This window comes from Gasterosteus aculeatus, chromosome Y, assembly GCF_964276395.1.
Source record: "Gasterosteus aculeatus chromosome Y, fGasAcu3.hap1.1, whole genome shotgun sequence".
Taxonomy (NCBI): domain Eukaryota; kingdom Metazoa; phylum Chordata; class Actinopteri; order Perciformes; family Gasterosteidae; genus Gasterosteus; species Gasterosteus aculeatus.
In genome coordinates this window covers 3091821-3113233 of record NC_135709.1, presented here as the reverse complement: position 1 = coordinate 3113233, position 21413 = coordinate 3091821, and the positions used below count along the sequence as shown (strand labels likewise).

The 21413-nt window shown below is 43.7% G+C and overlaps 1 long non-coding RNA gene across 1 annotated transcript; it reads right to left on the bottom strand.

Annotated features, from left to right (window-relative positions):
- Window positions 1–5330: 5330 nt before the first annotated feature.
- On the bottom strand, window positions 5331–6368 carry LOC120809292 (uncharacterized). The gene is made up of 2 exons (XR_005710077.2): window positions 6131–6368; window positions 5331–5982 (listed from the first exon to the last, which is right to left on the bottom strand). It is a non-coding gene; the product is annotated as an uncharacterized LOC120809292 (long non-coding RNA).
- Between the last annotated feature and the right edge of the window lie 15045 nt (window positions 6369–21413).

Sequence of the window (21413 nt, the reverse complement as noted above, 5' to 3'; positions counted from 1 at the left end):
GAGGCATGTGACTTTTGAATCACATATCTTGCCAACACCTTTTTTTGTGTATGGATGCATTAAAAGTCACCTTAATTAGATTTTTTTAAATTGCCCAACCTGTTTATTTGCCATTCACAAGATCTTTCCATGATGATACCATAGCTTTAAAACGCAAATGATTGCTGCATTGAACTAAATCCAGCGTTTTGCAGAATTGTGTTACACGCAGATTGTCGTTGGTGGTTCCGGTCTGGCTTACAAACTACACGACTATTGTCTCTTCGGCTACCTACAACCGCGCTAATAAGTGTCCCGGGGAGCAATTACAACTTTTATTCCTTTACAGTTCACGCGTGGACACAATAGTTGTGCATCAATAAGAAAAGGAAAAGTGACTTCGAACATCCGTAGGGCTAATGCAACGCCGCTAACAGCGAACTAAACGAAGCAGACTTTAACTGCTGCGAGTACAGACAACAAGGTGGGCGATGCCTTCTGGGGTTAAATTGACCCCCCCCCCCCCCGGTTAGTGGGTCGATAATCAAGGCTGTTGTTGTTTGTGATCTTCGGGGTAAAATTCTGACCCGACGAATCAGCGAAACACACGTTTGAGTTTGCCGGGACCCAAAGTAGCAAAACAAGGGTGTCCAAGGTCATCGCCTCTAAACTCACGGAAACGCGCGGAGGTCGAATACGACTTCAGGGACTGAAACAGGACCAAAGGGATTTGAATCCACCGAGTTTCAACGATTGAGCAAACTAGCCACAGTTCATGCTTGAATGAACTGAATGAAGAAATAAAGGCGGGAAACAGATGAATTTACCAAATATTACCAAAGGATTATGCTAAGTGGTATTATCACATTAAGGGCTGATTATGCGGCGCACTTTCACTCACGCCACGGGAAACACACATGCACTCATAGTTAATTTAACAAACAACACTGTTACAAAAAACAATGTCTGTGAAGAGCACAAACGGTGAAAAGGGAGGGAAAAAATGCTAAATGTGTCACGCAGGACTGCTGCGCTCGGTTTCTCGGCTTCGCGGTGGGAGATTTGAATGTAACACTGAAAACACACACACACACACACACACACACGGGAATACTTAACCACACCCGCCCACTTAACAAATTTATTTATGTACAGCTCAGCTAAAACTGAACACACTGACGTTGCCCCTCCTGCCTCTTTCTCTTCCTCCTCCTGCGTCTTTCTCTTGCAGGTCATGGTGGATAGTGGAGAGATAAATATCGGCGGCAATAAAAGCCCTGCATCATGAATAATAAAACAGCCGTAATCTCGACCAATGATTTATACATCTACAGGCTCTCGTTACTACACACACACACACACACACACAAACGCATGCACATGCACAGCAGTAAGTCACACGTTGAGCACGGTTAAATTGAGATGAATGGTGATGCAAAATGTGCGACCGGTTTTGGACACACACCCAAATAGTCACTTACCCATTTGAAGACACACAAAAACACACGCACACACACACACACACACACACACACACACACACACACACACAGACAGACGGCCGCCCACACGAGCTAAAGAAGAATACGAGAGATTCATGCTGAAAATATGGAGACGTGGCAAAACACACACTCGCCGGGTGAGATAACAGAGAGGAGGAAGAGGGAACAGAACTCGAAAAACAGCATGGGGGCGTGACGGGGAGGAGGAGGAATGACGCCTTCAGGGGCAAATAGTCCGGGGCGCCGCTGACACGGGGGGGGACAAGTGGCCACCAAAAACTGACCGAGGAATGATTGACTTGTCATGTGACTTTGTGGTCGAGATGCTCCCTGTCCCCGTCCCCGTCCCACTGGAAGGGGAAGACGCACGGCAAGACGAGTTGTCGACTAAAGGCTCCCCAGCTCAACATCTGGATCGGGATGCAGGTTCGTTTCCTTTTGGCCACATGAGGGCAGCAGAAACAAACTGCAGTCTGCGCTCTACCGATCCGGCAGACGCAAAGGAACATTCGCATTCGTTTGGAGTCGCGTTGACCTTGGCCTGATGAATGCAGATCAGACATTCCCTCTCCTTTTGGTAGCGGTGTCTCTCGGCCAACCCCTGAGGGAAATATCCGGCTCTTTACCAGCTAAATGCTCCACTGTGTGCTCACCGCCCTGCCGACGACTTGGTCGGTCCTTCGCTTGGTGCTCGGCAGGTTCAGTTGACGGGTGACCGTTACCTAACCGGGAAAGAACAATCGGCTGAACGCTGCCAAAAAACTGCAGCCGGATGATGATTCTATCGTCGGTTGATCACTTCAAAGTAAACTGATTCTGCAGGGGGGATTTCCCGGGACACACTGAGCTCCTCTACGGCCTCCTCTCTCTCTGCCTCTGTATGAATTCATTCGTCTCATTAATGCACATCACTAATTCAGATTCTTCCCCCGGAGTCGTTGTGCTTACTCACCTCACCGGTTTCCATGGACCCTGGTTGTATCTGGACCCTGGTCGTGCCTCCTGCCACGGCTCTGCGGACACCTGCTGGTGCTATGATCATTATTATTATTGTTAGTCATGTTACCATTACTGCCATCACCAACGTTACTGATTTTTCTTCTTTCCTGAAGTGCTTTTCCTCCTCACAGGCTTCTGTGATGGTGGTTCTGTTAGTGCTTATACATGATGGTGGTTCTGTTAGTGGTTATATGTGATGGTGGTTCTGTTAGTGGTTATATGTGATAGTGGTTCTGTTAGTGAATATATGTGATGGTGGTTCTGTTAGTGGTTATACATGATGGTGGTTCTATTAGTGGTTATATGTGATGGTGGTTCTGTTAGTGAATATATGTGATGGTGGTTCTGTTAGTGGTTATACATGATGGTGGTTCTATTAGTGGTTATATGTGATGGTGGTTCTGTTAGTGAATATATGTGATGGTGGTTCTGTTAGTGGTTATACATGATGGTGGTTCTATTAGTGGTTATATGTGATGGTGGTGCTGTTAGTGGTTATACATGATGGTGGTTCTGTTAGTGGTTATATGTGATGGTGGTTCTGTTAGTGGTTATATGTGATGGTGGTTCTGTTAGTGGTTATATGAGATGGCGGTTCTAGTAGTGGTTATATGTGATGGTGGTTCTGTTAGTGGTTGTATGTGATGGTGGTTCTGTTAGTGGTTATATGTGATGGTGGTTCTGTTAGTGGTTATACATGATGGTGGTTCTATTAGTGGTTATATGTGATGGTGGTTCTGTTAGTGGTTATATGTGAATGTGGTTCTGTTAGTGGTTATATGTGAATGTGGTTCTGTTAGTGGTTACATGTGATGGTGGTTCTGTTAGTGGTTATATGTGATGGTGGTTCTGTTAGTGGTTATATGAGATGGCGGTTCTAGTAGTGGTTATATGTGATGGTGGTTCTGTTAGTGGTTGTATGTGATGGTGGTTCTGTTAGTGGTTATATGTGATGGTGGTTCTGTTAGTGGTTATATGTGATGGTGGTTCTGTTAGTGGTTATATGTGATGGTGGTTCTAGTAGTGGTTATATGTGATGGTGGTTCTGTTAGTGGTTATATGTGATGGTGGTTCTGTTAGTGGTTATATGTGATGGTGGTTCTAGTAGTGGTTATATGTGATGGTGGTTCTGTTAGTGGTTATACATGATGGTGGTTCCATTTTTGATTTCATTCTAAATGAGGTTTAAGGTTGTACCTGAGTGAAGATCTAAATGGTGTCTCAAAGCCATCTGAACACCACCAGGTCTGAAACTGTAAAAAAGAATCATTTATGTCATCAATGTCATTTATCGAAATGAGTAAAAATGAAATGTATCAACTCGTATAAACTCTAATTATATTCACATTTGTCAGTGTACTCCAATAATACGGCTATATTTTGTGTGGTTTAAATGTTTTCATGTTATTAAATAACCTTCCTTCAATAATTGAAGCAATAAAAAATATGAATGTATTATATAATATGATCTATTCTGTCATTATATTGTATTGTCTATAATGCTTAATCTTTATTAAATCTATATTTTTGAATGAATCACTTACATTGTGGTGTCGTAATTGTTACCTACTTGCCAGAATGCAAAAGCTCTTCCACCACTGGTGATCGATGATGTAGCTGATGCAGCTACCTGGACTAAATGAGTCTGGATCATAAGATCTCTGCCTTGGTGTGATGAAGTTACTGGGATTGTTATTTCAGGCGTACGTAACTTTCAGCTCGACTTAAGCATTTCTTTCTAGATTTTAAAACAAAATCTCACAGACACATCTGACTTAAATCAATTGTTATCTATTTAGATAATAGTATCCAACAGCTGATCCAGAGTCAGTATTGCAGCTGTATGTCAGGTGCATCTCTTGTAAATACATGTTTGTGTGATTTAAAGATTATTAGAGAAAGGGAGAGAAAGACAACCTGGATGCACGTTATATTTTCTATTAATTCCAAAACACCCTGATCTTCACCAACATAGTACTTAGCTGGCGCTCTCTGTTTAATATCACAAGTGTTGCGAAAGACACACACACACACACACACACACACACACACCGAGCTCTATTTCCCATTTAAAGGATTTGAAATAAAACCAAATTTTAAAGGATCAAAACAAAGAAACACAAGACAAATTGCGGCACCATTTAACAAGCCTCGTAAAATGTAAACTGTCGATTGTCAGAGTGAAACGTCCTCTCAAAGGCTCCGGATGGAACATCAGCTCGTGTTTGTGTTTCACTGCAGCGTGAATAATGACTTCCTGGATCCTCCGACCTGCGAATGGTCGAACAACCGTTTGGTACGACTTGGCAGAGTATTTTTTTACGCACCGTTGGTCTGATTTTTACGGAAGGATGGTGTTTTTTGGAGATGAAAAAATAAATCGAAAAACAAAGAAAACCCGTCCTCGGTTGAAAGAATGATTTTGTTTTCATCTTGGGCAAATTCGTTTGTCTCGATACACGCTGCACACAAACGCCAACTGTCACATGTGGCTGTTTCACGTTCATATCTGTCAATATTTTGTTAATAGCAGACTGTAAAACAACCACAATAAGAGAATATGAGGATATTTACTATTTGTCAAGAACTAAAACATATTTATTTTAAGAGTCTCAAAGAAATAATGAATGATGAGATTATGTCATCCTGAAATACGTCCTTCTGTTTCAAATTGATTTGGAGGTTTTGTTAAAAGAACATATGCTATTAATTAACCATGACGTATCTAATTAGATACAAATAGAATATTCTGTGTGCTGATGGAGGCCGTAAGAATAATCTAATAAATGGTCCTTGAGTTTTGGTAAAACCGAACTTAACTGCTCGACATAAAAGTCTTGACAAACTGTATTTTGGGGTATAATCATGTTTTATTATGAAACCTATGGAGGGAGAGTAATTAATTCATTGCTAAAATATTACTAAACATTTATATCACACAAAACACACAAATATCCATAACTGTGCGGCACAAAGTATGTATTCACTGCGCAACATGTGAATACTAATGAAACGTGTCACCAGTTTGGTGTGATGTTAAAATAAATCCAGCACATCTTGTTAAATAGAACAATGACAAATGAAGATCATTGACCTTTCAAGTAACCTTGCAACAACCATACAGCGGCTTTGTGACGCTGAAGCTGACGAAGTTCTAATTGCCTCAGACTCTTGATAGAAGCAACAGGAATCCTGTGACGCTAAATCACCAGCAGGCATACAGCAAAAACACAGTATTGATGATTAAAGCCATTTTGACTTCATGTTTGGCTGCAGCTTCCCTTTGATGATGCGTTTCGGTTCTTCGCTTGCCAAAAATAGCCCGATAAAGCAAATTTGCTTCTACCTCAAATCACACAAATTGTTTCTTGCATTAGGGCCCCGGTAAGATCATTTTCTTAAGCTGGGTGAGAAATGACAGCTCCTTTTCATTCTCACCCACTCCCGGCCTTTATGCCGCATGCCTTCCTTCTCCTCCTCTCCTCCTTTACCTCCTCACGCGCTGGAAGGAGACAAGAAAAGAGGCATTAGTGCAAACAGACAGGGGAGAAATGGTAGCGACGTGACAGGAAAATACAGAAATTAATAACGCGGGAGGAGAAACTCGAAATCAACGTGTTCACCCCTCAAACCTGCATTAATGGTCGTACCGAATACAAAAATCAGCTGAGCTGACACCAATTTGCCCCATTCCTTCATCTTGTGCCCCTCCCAGTCTGCTTTTTTCCTTTCTGCTCTTCTTGAATTCTCTGCCGGGCCAACGGAAAGAAGCACATTCATGCATCTCCTCCTCCTCCTCCTCCTCCGACCTGCTGCCGAATCGTCTCGAGGACATCCTCCCGTTCTCCTGCCTTGGCGTTCTCTCCTCCACCTTGTCTTTCTCGTTCTAACCTTCTCGATTTTTTTCACCCCCCCCTTTGTTTTTCCACTCTTCATTTTCTCTCTAGCCCAGCATTCTCTTTTCCCTCCCCCTCCTCCTCCTCCTCCTCCTCCTTCTCCTTCTTCCCTCCCACTGGGCGATTCCATTGCAGACATGCTTGTTCGGTGCTACAACACATTTAGGGCCCTGCCACCGAAGCCACCAGGTAATTGAAGCTGGAGCCAGAACCAGCAGAGAGAACATGCGACAGGGGGGCCATAAATGTGCGTGTGTGTGTGTGTGTGTCTGTGTGTCGAAGTGAGACGGAGGTAGGGACACAAACTAACCACAGGTGTTGTTGAGCATATCAAGGCTGCCACGGTGTGCCGACGTGCTTTTCACACTAACCGCATCGCTCAGGAGAAGGAAGTTAAATGAAAAGAGGCCGACAGCGTCACACAGACGCCGCGGACGCGTCGGGGGGAGAAAAAGCGCGACAACAATAAGTTCAAATTAAAGCTACACGACAAACACAAGCTCACACAGTCATTTTCTGCGATGATTGTTTAACAGAGATGTCATTAAAGTTGGAGATTGATTATCAGTTGGAAGCCCGATCCCTTATCTGGATTATTGTTGGTTTTAAAATGGACTTTTGCAATACTGGATAACTAAGACATTCTGAAATAATGCATACAGATAAAATATATATATCAAAAGCATGACATTTAGAAATTTTAATGTGAATTTTATTGACTTTTATTGAGTATTTATAGTATTTTGTATAATAAATAAAATAGGAAGTATGTTTCCATGTGGTGTTATTTTTTTTATAGCGCCTCCTCAAATAATTTCTGTCAATCAATATCAAGAAAAAGATAAAATTATGTTTCTGGTTGTTGTTTCAACAGAAAATCCAATTTCATAATATTGAGCTGAGTTTGATTGGATTATTTTACATTTTACTGGTTGGATTATATAATGTGTCACTATTTTTTTCCCATTTTTGTGAAATTTTAATGTCTTGTTCATCATTATTATTCATCTAAACTGAATCTGTTTGGCCTCTACAATAATAGCAATAATGAATAATAAGACATTATTTGAACAATTATGACATTTTAAGTATAAGAAGTGGTTTTCTTATGCTAATGAGGTATTTTCATGAAGAAGTCTTTACTGCAGTTGCATATATGTATGTTACAACAAATATTAATGGAAAGAATATGCAACACAACGCACTTTATTTCTTGAAAAAAAAGTATTGTAGAGGCACAGCAGTGTTGTACTCTGCACATATATCAATGACTACAATCCTTTGAATTAGCTCAAAAATCCAAAACAAGTGGATTGCAAAACAATCTGTCTGCCAGATGTTTTCCTGTAAATTGCCTTTTTTTCTTTTGTTTCAGAAATGAAAGCAACTCGAGTAGAAGACTTCAAATTCCACAGAGGAGAAACACATTTCAACCACTCAGAAGAACCCAACATAAAGAGCAGCAAACACAAATATGTGGTGATAACTCATCAAAACACCTCCTCTCTCCTCTCCGTCAACTCTCCTCATCCACACCTTCTCCCCCGTCTCCCTCCCTCTCTCCCTCCTTTGCTCTCCTCCTCCCTCCTCTCTTCTAATGCGTCCATCTTTCTCTCGCTACTCAGCGCAGTAGGAGAGAGCTGCATGAAGCTCATTAAGTAAAGACCTACAGACCTCTGTGTTGTGTGTGTGTGTGTGTGTGTGTGTGTGTCTGACTGTCTGGTTTCTCTTTCCGCATTAAGAATTTCTGACAAAAAACGGCTCATATTGTGTGTTTGCTGCAGGATGTTCAGGATGATATCAGGCGAACTATGTTACAAGGAAATGATGATTGATGTATAAAAATATGTATTTAAGTTTCTTAGATGGAAGACTTCATTTAGTTACAAAACATCTGTTTCACACCTGTTCAATATAACGGTTTAGGGATGCGACGTGTCTCGGCCTTGCTCAACTTTTACTTAAAAAATCCTTTCTAGTGAGAATATTCCAGGAAGATTTCCATGTAAATGCACATATAACGTCCTGTGTTAGATCCATGGATGAATACATTGAACCACATAACATCTGAAAGACGTTTCAAAATGAAAACGGCATCCTGCATGACGTGTCTCTCTGACCTGGCCGGGACAAATCAGGACGACCATAACCCGAAACACGGTGTTCAACCTCTTTCAGCAACAGGTCAACTTAAATCCGGATGGAAACCGCAACACAAAATAAGTATCTTCACACCACTACTGACACACATTGTCTTTAACGTCACATAAATCTCTTGTTCGGGTCCCCGGCTTCGTCTCCTCGGTCTCCCACACCGGCTCCATCAGGGCGATCAGGCCCCTCCCGTCCAGCTGTGCAGCAGCTTTGACCACGGCTGCCTTGATCTCTGTGGGAATTGTAGTTAACCAGATGCAACGATGGGTTGTATGACATCGCAAAACGTAGACCTCCGGGTCCTAAAAAGGTCTGTTCTGGAGGAGTTTAACTGTCACAGTTAAAGAAGAAGAGAAATCGAGTGGTTTAATCCGAAAGATTATTGTCTGAGATGTTCTGTGAGTCAGTCAGTCGTCGTCAAAAGCCCGATTATCTTCCATAGAGAGGATATCTTCAACTACGGGCAACTTAGAGTCACCAATCAACCTGATCCCAGCGCATGTCTTTGACTCCACACAGAAGGGACCACCGGGTGAAATGGAACCCAGGACCTTCCTGCTGTGAGGCGACAGCATTGTGCCGCCCGTCTGTGAAAACCGAAAATCTCTAAATAACACTATCAAGGGCTCCGGAGGTTATCGTTTCATCAACAATGGAACCTTCATTCAGTAGTTGCCTCTTCGATTTGGTGCATCACGTGGCATCAGTGGTCAAGTGGGTTTTATAGTTCCTGTTCATGTTTAATAAAAAGGGCAAATGCAGTCAGACTTCCACACCCTGAAGGCCCACCTTTCTTTACAAAGGGTGCACTACTTCCAGAAAGTTCATATGAACACCGAGGTACTTTTTGTACTTAAAAAAATGTGTATTAGACCATTACATGAATAATGCATGAAATGTTTGGTGACCAGAAGGTTTATGACTTTTGTAACTGATATTCGTATCCAGGGTGGGAACCGACCCCAGACCGGGCAGGAGAGATTACATCTCCACGCTGGCCTGGGGACACTTTGGGATCCCCCAGGCAACGCGGGTGGAATTGGCCCGGGAAAAGGGACGTTTTGGGTCCTGCAACCTGACCACCGAGCGGGACGATATAATTAGAAGACAACGTAAGCATTTTAAAATATCTCTATTTTTAAACACCACAACTATGATCAAAACACATGAACAGTGCACCTCAGCGGAGGTTTCAAAATGTAACCCTGTGTGCAACGTGCTATCTGCAACTGAAGAGCAGCTAGAGGTCTGCAGCCAAAATGAGCGATGGCAATGGAGATGCAGGCAGTGCAGCATCTGTCCAATCATATAGTCTCATTTGATTAATCCCGCCTTCTCATGCGAGCGTCTCAGTGTTTATGTGTGAGCGGGTCTTTGCTGTACTGCTTGTTTGTTCATCTGCTTGTGTGTGTGTGTGTGTGTGTGTGGGGGGGGTAGAGGGGGTGGGGGGGTGGTGGTGTTGGTGGTGCATCTAGCAGCTTGGGGTGGGGCAGTGTCTACGTAAGAAGCTAAGCTGACAGAGATGGACCGCTTCCCTTACCTGACAGGATGGTTCCATCCATAATGATGTTATACACACACACACACACACACACACACACACAGATACACGACACATGCTCACCAACACCGCAGCTGGCAGACAAACAAAGACAAATGTACGCACACACTAGTGTCGCCGAGAATAAGGTCTGTTATTGACAATAACAGACCTTATTTACACGATATTCACACATTCAACGGCATCACGACATCTGGCAGTTGCAGACATTGGCGTGTCCATATGAAGTGTGTACAGCAACACCATTTATATGTTAACACGTTGGCACATATGTTCGTTAACCACGTAATGCAGGGACCTGCAAGGCCTCAGTTCATTTTTTTTCCTCCCCTACTATTAAATGGAGGGCGAGACCATAATTAATGGCAATCCATAGGAGTAGGAATTTCCACCGGCCGCTGCAGATTGTCTTGTTACATGTGATTATTAGCTGCTCCGCTCTGTAGCTAAATGCAGGAGAGTCCGATTGCACACATTAAATACTGTAACTACATCATAACCTGCATTTAGGTAAAATAAGAACATTTTTTTTAAAATGTGCATTTGTCAAATTTGTCAAAAAAAAGCTTCATTCAATGAAAAAAGTTGTCAAAGTTGTCAAGCCCAAACATGGATGACTCAAAGAGACTTGTTCATCACTGTGTACTTTTACTCCAACCGGCCCTCAATTATAAATATCTCATCATAAATAAAACGCATAATGATCCGGAAGAGCACTATACGACTACTGCAGCTGACCTGTTGTCTACGGAGCAGCACGAGTCACCTCGATAACAAGAGAACCTCCGTCAGGGTCAAACCGGAAGGAAACCTTGCAAACCCCAAACCCTCAGGGTGTGTGTGTGTGTGTGTGTGCGATCTTAACCTCTGACCCAGTGGATGGAAAAGTGTCCTCTCCCCCCTGACGCTGCCTCGCCCAGTTTGTTTTCCGTCGTCTTTTCTCCGCTTCGTCTCCTCGTCTCCCCGCCCTCGCCCTTCCACACTTTCATCTGCTGCCATTCCTACGCTTCCTTTCATCCCCCACCGCGTTCTCACTCTCAACCTCCCGTCATTACTTTCTCTATTTGTTGAACTGTCGAACTTCGCACCCCCCCCCCCCCCGGGTCTCGTTCTCTCTCTTTCTCCCTCCGGGCCTCCACCGCGTCTCTTTCCGTCCATCTTCCTCCGAACCCCATCAGCGTGTCCACGCCCCGGTTTCCCGGCCTGTGTCATATTTTGAAAGTCAAATAGCGGTCGCCGGCATGCCGAATAGGACCACGCGGGTCGCCTCTCACAGGTTGCCATCTCAAAGAGACAGAGACAGAGAGAGACAGAGAGAGAGAGAGAGAGAGGGGGGGGGGGGGGGGGGGGGCAATGCAAACAGGATATCAAATTGATCTCTCCCCTCCTGTACTTGCCTCCCTACAGCGGGAGACCAGGTGCCGAAGCGGCGAGGTGCTTTAATTGTGTGGCGGGGAGAGATGAGAGGGGAATTGGAGATGGGAGCTTGCATCTGTATTTGTGTGTGTTTGTGTGTAGGTGTGTGTGTGTGTGTGTGTGTCTTCCGATACTTTTGAGAGCCGGCGGCGGCTGATAATTGGAGAGGCACACCTGGACCCTGGTCACCTCTCGACCCTACGACCTCTGCCCTTCAGACCGGCACTCTGCTGTGAGTGTGTGTGTGTGTGTGTGTGAGATGAACTCACACTGCCAACCCAGGACTGCATGCGAGTGTGTGCAACAGCAGCGTAGGCGTATTGTGTAGGTGAAGGCCCATCTCCAGTCGGTGTAGGTGTGGCCAGGTGTGTGTGTGTGTGTGTGTTTCCGGAAGTGTGTGTGTGTGTGTGTGTGAGAGGATGGAGGTGAGAGAGCAATAGGTTATTCATCTGCGCCATGAGAGATTCACGGCTGACTGATGACCTCGGGCCAACTAAGGAGCTCTTACTTTGTCTTTGACTTTGTGTAGTTATTTATTTATTTTTTCATTTAACCTTTGCTTTGACAAAGGAAGCCCTTCAAAAATGATCTTTCAGAGCGGCAGTCCGTACGGAGAAGAACCACCAGTGCAGCCCCAAAATCTCTGGGGACACGTGTGTGTGTGTGTGTGTGTGTGTGTGTGTGTGTGTGTGTGCGCATTTTTGGTCTGATATAAAAGTGAAGCCTCACAAATCAAAACAAAATAAAAAGTTACCCAACTTGTCATTTTGGAGGTCAAAACACCGGAGCCACACACCGGACTGTTTGCTTTCCATTGCCAGTCATTTAAGTGAACTTTGACATTCAGATAAGATTAAATATGTGTTTTTAACATAATAAGTATTATTTTAAAATAGTATACTAATCACCATTTTATGAATTTCTTTTTAACAGTGAAAAAGATTCACACCATAGTCTTCTGATCACTATGGTGTTATTTATTTTTACTATGTCTGCATTGTCATATGTCCTGTGAGACATTTCTTTCAGGGTTAAGAGTTGGGACACCACCGTGCTACTACATACCTATCAACATTTCAAAATAAAACATCAAAAAACATGTCTACAATCAGGGATTGGTGCAGCTAGAAATGAATAGAAAGGACACTAAATCTTCATTTAAATATTGTTAAAAGCTAAAGGCGGCTCCCAGCAACCACCACCTCCGAAAAAACATTTGAATTGTATTAAAAAAAAAAAAAATCAATATCAGACAAATCCGCTATTTGTTTAATTTCAGCTCCTCTTTGCGAGCTGATTTCTTACCAGAAGCGGTGAGCGATTCATTTTAAACAACACACTCATTGCAGCCCTGCAATGACTTCGTCTGCACCTTCACTCCAATCCCGCCTGCGTGTCTTCTAATCCTGCAGCGCGCGGCCCCCTGGCTTTAACCTTATTACCCTGCACACCCACGGGACATGTAATGAAACGCTTCCCTCATTCAGGGGGTCAATTTGCTCAAGCTTCCCTTATGAAGTCTAAGGTCTACTTCGTCCCATCGGCACGCCCGCCTGTCTGATTCTCCATTTCTTTAATTAGGCCATGTTCTCGTAGCGTCTGTGCAAAGGGAGCAATAGAGGCGAGCGACTTCCTGTCTCGGCGCTGCCTCCATCGATTTTGGGTTTGATCTATCAGTGGCAATGTAAAAAAAAATAAAATAAAATAAAGCTTGGTTTGACTGTTTACCTTGTTCACAGAGAGCGTGCTGCCTCTCAGCGGGAAAATGAAGCGTTACCAATTACAGAAGACACACACAGAGCATCGCAGGCTCGGAGCTGTCGTCGTGTTTCAATCCGACTGTCAAGGAATCACAACATCAAATACAGCAACGCGGTGCAAAAGAAAACCTGTTCCGCGTGGCAACTAGAGACAATGTATTCCTCAGCACCATTCAATGAAATCCCTATTGCAATCGGTTACATCACCACACCCTCCCATCCTCCTATCAGAGATTTGTACGAATGCCACACAGTGAAATCCCTCTAGAAAAATAGTCATCTGAAATGTCACCTGACGTTTTTTTACACGGGTGAAGGGATCATTTGGTATTGAAAAAGCACCCGCAATGATTTGATCAGCACACATTAAGAAACAGTAACTCCTTTTGAGAAGTACAGGTTTAAAAAAAGGTGCAAGCTCACATTCGGAAATGGTGATTTTAAATCATAAAGCACAAACAAACACTTAATGAGTGTGCATACGCATACATGGAATTTGACTGCGGTTGCACTGCGTACGTACACAAATGTGCAAACACGCCTAACTCAGCGGCTGGCTGGGAACATTGTCTGCCAGAAATGTAAACGTAAAACGTTCTGTTGTGATCTTGATTACTAGCGTGAGCTAACGTGCTAAATGTTAGAAAGTTGGCTGACTGACGCCTCGTAAATCACATCACCCGTTATTGCTGGTTACAATGACGGCGTTAGCGGATCGCGTCTGTTTTTCGTTAAACACGAAATGTCAAAACAATAAAAAATGTAATTTTTAAAAGTCGCGTTAGAAATGTTTGCATGAATGTCTGCTTGTGACAAGGTGAATATAGTCAAATTACCCCCCAAATTTCCCTTTCATTCCCTTATATTCCCGTTAATTGCCGTTAATTCCCGTGCACAGTAACAAAAAAAATAAATAAATAAATAAAAATAAAAAAAATAAAATAAAAAAAGTAATATTATACTATTGTGTCAACACATTATTTAATTAAAGCCGATTATTTCATATTACATTATCACATTTTTTAAAATGCAAAAAAATATATTTTCCCCCCAAGTTGTTCCCCTCACATAAATCCCTTAATAAGCATATACTAACATACATTTATTAAAAGCAGTTCACAACTACTGAACAGAGACTGTTTTGCTGCTCCCTGATAAAATAAACATGTTTCTAGGACCCACAGGCGGCAGGACTCAAAAGCAGACTCCGTCAAACGGAGGGGAAAATATGGCCTTCGTCGTGCCTGATCTCCAAAACCTGTTAAATGTAAACGAAAATCTTGAACATCATCGTCACCCTATTCAAAGTGAACGGGGACCTGCGCCCCGTAAACACACTTCGTGAAGTCTAACGATGTAAAATAAACGTGTTATGATTGCATTTTTAACGAGAAATCAATGTTAACTTGTAAGAATACAATACTAACCCTAACCCCCTCAAAAAATCCAACATGGCGGAGAGACGTTCCCTCAAGAATCCGACATGGTCCGCCATGTTGTTCACTCGAGGGGCTCACTTCTATGTATCACCACGAAATTTGTACGTTCAAGATTTTCGTACACATTTTTACGGTTGCCTTTGTCACACGGGTGGTCAGCCACAAAGGCAACAGTATCCAAATCGGCAGGCAAAAAAAAAGAGGCAGTGAGGATCTTGCCATCACACAGGAAGAGGGAGGCGTCTGAAACGAGAGACAAAGGGGTGTGACAGAGAGCACAGACAACCAGATAGTGAAAACTAACTATCAAGAAGAGCTGCGAGCGACACCTTCATGTCACAGTTGTCACCGATGTTTATTAGTTGGACCACTTGCCGTGGATTCCGTCTAGTCAGTCGGATGAGTTGTGGAGCCCGGACACCACGAACCCCTCCAGCACCCTGTGAAAACGGGGTTGGGCGGGTGGGGGGTTTTGGAACGCGTCAACGGGATGGAGGAGTTGGTTGGGGAGGGATTTACGGGGAATAGGCGTGTTGGATGCGTTGTCCCAAAATCAGAGCAATTAGCTTCAATCCCTCAACGTTTACCATGGAGACCCTTGTACAATATAGTAGTGGTGGTCTAATAAACGTCATTTTTCAATGATCTGTTGAACCTGTTTCCTCGCTTGCGATACTTAAGGAGCACTTTTTGAGAGTAGTGAATAAAACAAGTCATTATGTAGTGTCAGCTTCCCTTTCTGTTGATGGATAAAAAGAACACAGGAAGCAACTGAAACCTGTGGCCGGAAAAAAAAACTAATTGCCTTTTCTCCGCCTCAGCGGACCGAACCGACTCCGCGGGAATTAGGTAAAGAAAAGATGAAAAGCGTTGCTCGGTTTTGCGGTGACACAAGACAAACACTTAGAAAAATCATGATAAGTGAGTTTGTTGTTTCAACGTTCCAACAAATGACAAGTCACTGTCTTAATCACCGCAGCATCAATGAGACGTCTAATCAATGCAGAAAAGGGAGGAGTTTGGGTAAAGAACAAATTAGCTTTTAATGATGCCGTGGAGTCCTGAGAGAGTGCGAGGGAGGGAATTACAATAACCACGCACCTGTTCTTTCCAAAGTCTGATTCTGTTCTCTTTGTAACTGTTTTCCCCTTTTTAATCTCTTCTAGATCTTTCTTACCTCCTTTCCCGTTGTCCTTATTTCCCCCTATTCAGTGTGTTGTCCTCTGTAAGTGGAGAACAGCTGAGGACGTCGTCCGGCGGGCAATGGAGGGACTCACTGAAGGTCAGCGTGTTATTTGGTTGTGATGTTTCCACCGTCGAACCTAAACGTCTGGTGTCAACCGATGTGTTACCAGGTAACCAGGTAACCAGGGAGAGAAGGAGATTTACGCTTGTACGCGATACTCCAGAAGCGATCACACAAGAGACCCAACAACAGACTTCAACGGACTTCGGTTGGCGCTCCCGGATCGACCGCTCACGCTCGCCGAGCGTTTTTAAAAGTACAACTGTCGACGTCGGACGGACAGAAGCAGGATTCTCGCCTCCAGCGGGCGCCGGACAATTTTGGCGGCTGCAACGACACCTGTTGTTGGTGGATTTTGCCAGCAGGCCGGCCGGCTGGCTGGCTGGCTAATTGGGCCGCGGTTATCTCCATGGGTCGGTTGACCTCCGACCCCACCTCTCAACGTTTCAACGACTTTGCTTTGCGTAGCTACCGAGCTCAAGTACTTTTAATGATTAAAGCAAAGGGAACACTAGATGCTGCAACGGTAAGACCGGAATTCTAAATTCAAGGTAAAGGAACGAAGAGGAGTCCAAACACGGAGCAGAAGATCCTCAAACTGCTGCTGACAGACAGCTAATGTGAGTACGGAGGGAAGGGCTCGGACGTCCAGTTACTGACCAGGTTATCATCCTTTTTTCTGCTGTTGTCCGACTTTATTTCAACATCTTTTTTTTGGGCGGGGAAGTAGAATTAAAATGTGCACGTGATTCACATCAACGATAGATTAGGTGACTTTTATTCATACACCATAAACCCTCAGACATTAATAGTTGATAACCCACGTACCTGTTTTTTCTCTATGTAATACTTACAATATTAAATACATGAATGTAGCATTGCAGGTCTTGTAAACGTGGGGGGACATATTTAAGTGTTTTGGGGTTTTATTTAAGCCTTTGTTTAATCCATTCACAGTCTGTTTGCTCTGGTATTCTTGTTTTGGAAATGGTAATACATCCAAAAACGAGACTTTAACATGACATTTGCCACAATGTAGGACCTGGGTACAGTCTATCCAGTTGCAATATGACAAGGAAATCCCAGGTGGGTGCAGACTGAGAGGCGGGTATGAAGCGCAGTGAGAGGGAAAGTAGTTGTCATGCACTCTTCTCATCTGTTTTTAATAAAAAAAACCTTCATCCTCAGAGATTTGCTGCACCAGTAATCACCGCCCCTCGCTTCACTCTCGTCTCTCCATCCCTCGATGTTCTCCGAGCAGTGAAGACGCACAGCGGGGGACGGCTCGCATAATGTATGCACATCAAATTTGCGGTTATTCGAACGGTTTACGAGGAGATTGTTGGCTTGAAGATACATTTAAGGGCATATCAACAAAGCTGTCACTGACTTACGCTTCTTTCTCAACTCTGTAATAACGTCTCTAATACCCTCGACTGACACCTGATGAATAAAACAAGTACCCATGCTGTTGTGAGAGTTTGAAATATCTGCACAACCTATCGCCTCTGACCTCAAAGGTCTTGCACGTAAGGCAGCAGGGGTCACATCTTCTTACGTCGAAGACATTGGATCCGATTGCAGTTGGTCGAGCTCACGATGCGCAACGCATGCGCGCCGTGCACGTCACCTCAGCCGCTTTTGCCAACGCTTTTAATCGATTTGGGTTGTAAACAGGTTCTCCCTCCATCCAATAGCCCCTCTCTCGTACTCCCACTTCACCGAAAAAATGGTTTGAAAAACTTCCTGTTAAATGTGGAAATGTTTCTGTTCCCAACTTCAATTTCAAGGTAAATTTACTTGAAATATGCACATAAAAAAATCTAATAAAACTGTTGAGGAGAAGTTATGTTAAGTGTAAAAATTTCATAAATATATTGTAATGTAATTAATTCAAACAAAGAAGGAACGACCCTATTTTTTGTAGTTTTTTTGTAGGATATATATATATATATATCAAACAAAGAAGGAACGACCCTATTTTTTGTAGGTTTTTTTGTAGGAGATATATATATACATATATATATATATATATATACATACATATATGTATATATATATCTCCTACAAAAAATATATATCTCCTACAAAAAAACCTACAAAAAATAGGGTCGTTCCTTCTTTGTTTGAATTAATTACATTATATATATATATACAAAAAACCCTATTATTTCTATTATTATTATTATTTTTTTTCCATATTTGATCGCTGTGCATGTAACGAGAACACTCACGAGACAACACACGCCTGGCTCTCCTTGTCGGCACTCACCTGCGCCTCCCCTTTCCTCCCTCCTCCCACCCTCTGTCCTCTCTGTCACTCCCTGTCCCTCCTGCGATTAGAAAACTTTATTGGAACCCGGCGGAGCCCTTGAGGGGAAACACTTTAAATGTCCCTACAATTATACTTCTAATAATGTCTTCGCACTAACACACACCCACACACACACACACACAGACACACACACTGGGACGTGCATGCAGCCGGGGGGGCCGACAGTGACACAAAGGAAGTGGAAGTTGCTCTGTCAGTCAGTAAGGCTATTAATCCCTGTCACCTGAAGCTGTGCATGTGCGTGCTCTTGTGTGTGTGTGTGTGTGTGTGTGTGTGTGTGTGTGTGTGTGCGTGCGTGTGCGTGTGCCTAAGGGAGCCAGCAGTTGGCAGGAAACAGCTGTGTGTGTGTGTGTGTGTGAGAGATTATGTCCTGAGCCAGACAATCTGTAGCTGGAAAACAGCAGGGAGCAGTCCAGTCAGCACGTCACCTCCGACTCCCCCCTCCCTCCCCCCCATTGTTTGTGTTGTTTTGTTGGTCTGCCCGTCCGTCCGTCTGCCCGTCCGTCCGTCCGTCCGTCCGCCATCCACCCATCTGTCTGCTCATACAGCTGTTGACAGGTGAACCGTTAGATGAGGAGTCGGTCAAACCGCAGAGGCTCAAAGTTCTCCCGTCTCCTTGGCCGTGGACGTCTCCTCACGCGCACGTCATTCGTGCCTCTTCGTCTCCTCGGGGGCTTCGGGGGTCACTTGGCCGTTTACTTGGCCGAGGAGCTTTACTCCCATTATGATGTAGGAGAGAGAGTAATGGATTCTAAAAAAAAAAAAGAGGACTGCAGCGTCTTTGAAGCGTCTCTAATGAACGTCCACATTTTCACACAAATACATTTTCTCTTGAATCACGATTCCTCACGTGTGTGTGTGTGTGTGTGTGTGTGTGAAGCCTCAGCTCTTTTTACCAGCTTCTGAAGGAAATCCGGGTTTTCTCGTTAAAAGTTTCACTTCTCTCTTCTCTTTGAAAAGCAATAAAACGCGCTTCAGAAGCATTCAGCCCACATTCTGAGCTGAGACGGTATCTACTACTATTTAACAAAAAATATATATATATTTTGAAGGGATAAACTTCTGTTTGGGGTCTCTAGCACGGACCGATAGAGAAGAATGACATTAATGCCAAACTCCCAATCTAATAATATCAACTAATGATCAATTGGAACCAGCTTTGTTTAAAGTCACCCTATCAGCACCCCTGGAGGTCCTGATTAACACGTTATATATAGCTGAGCTAACTCTGTGGCTTATTTATGCTAAGCTAAACAGTTAAACATGTTAACAGATACGGGAGTTGTGTCAATCTTCTCAACAAAAAGCACATTTCCCTAGAAATGTAGGTCTTTTCTACGGATTAACCCCAAGCTCCCAAAAGCTCAATGAGATTATTCTCTGAATAGTGTTTCTGTATTTACGTACATACGTATATACGACTGCAGAAACAGAAGAAAATCAGCAACAGATGTCGTTGCTTGTGCGCATTGTTTGCCTTTTATGTATAAGAAATACCTTGAACAGTTTCTTGAATGCATGCAGATGCAGGACCCGATCGCACTCGACTTCACCAACAAAAATACTGTATTCAGGAGCAACTGTAACGCAGACTACCAATCACCCAGAGGAGACAATACACCAGGGCAGGACGTGAAGTTGAACCCAGGGACACAAGAGGCCGGAAACTACAAAATAAAGGAGGACGAACCCACAACCGGATCATATTTATTCACAAAGTCCTCCGCGATGGCCGTTATCAGTAATGCAAAATGAGAAACGAGGAAGCTCCTGTGTAGAGTTCTGAATGTTGACCAGACCCGACGGACGTGAAGGACGCCTCAGCTACCTCTTTACCTTCTGCTTTGACTCTTTCCTCAACTCTTTCTTCACCTTCTTCCACATTTCCCCCATCGTTGCTCCTCCGCTACCCTCACCGCTTGTCCTCTGTCTTTGTTATTTTTTATTTTTTTTGGGTGGGGGATCATCATCATTACGCTGACCTTCTGCCTCCCGCTTCTCTCCTCCCTCCGTCTTTCTCTCCTCTCGGTTTAATGAGGAGGATGAGAGGAAAGAAAGAGATGGCACCCTGATGCGAAAGGTGCCAAATGTCTAGGTCACTAGCGCACTGAGAGCCCACCTCTGTGTGCGTATGATTGTGTGTGTCTGTGTGTGCGTGTGAGTGACAGTGGAACAGTAGGGAACTCGAGTGAGGGAGTTGAAGTGTTTTTTTTTGTTAAACCCTCAAATGCATGCCTACACACACACACACACAAAGGAGGTGTTGTATAACGGTTTGAAAAGCAGGGCCGGCATCACGCTGCGTGAATTGTGTGTTCTCTGAGATGCGATGGTTCAGATGGCGGAGTGCAATCGGACCGCGTTGATCATTGAGATGGTTCTATGTCAGCCCGTCGTACAGGGTGCTGCAAAATAACACGCTGCAGGACTAAAGGCCCCATCCAGCTGAAATGCTTCGACGCCATCCGTGAAAATGATTGAATACTTATTCTGTGCGCACAATTTATCTAGTAAAATCGACGCATTTGTTTTGCGTGTTAAGGAATAATCAAGGATCTCTACTTGATTCACACGTTCTTTTTTCGTTGACCACTGACACACCAAAAAAATAGTTCAAGATCTGCCTGGAATCTCCTCCGGTCGTCGATCGGAGCACAGGGGCCGTTAGCAGGGAAGTTGTGTAGAGGCGGTAAACGTATTTGTTTAATTGCACATTCACAAACTCTGCTTCCCAGCTGCTTGACAAAAGTCAGCGGAGAATCTGTAGATTTTTAAAAATTATTTCCTGTATTTTCGCCCTGTATGCATGTGATGAGCTGAAAATAAGACCAAAAAATTAACACTCAATTACACTTTACGTGATCACGTGGGACACGTTAACATGTTACCTTGAATCGCTATCCGTTGCTACAGCCATAGCACGTTAGCATGCTGGGATTCTGGCAATCAGCTGCAAGCACCGCCGGGCCTAAGCAACGCTTCCCAGCGCCTCTAGCATGGCTGTACTCTCCGTGTTTGTTTTAAGGACATAATACTTAACAAAAGGTCCCAGCAGGCCAACACCGATAGGAGCCAATCGACGTCTTACTTTGCAAGCGCTACACATACTTTCCCCTGCCAACACAC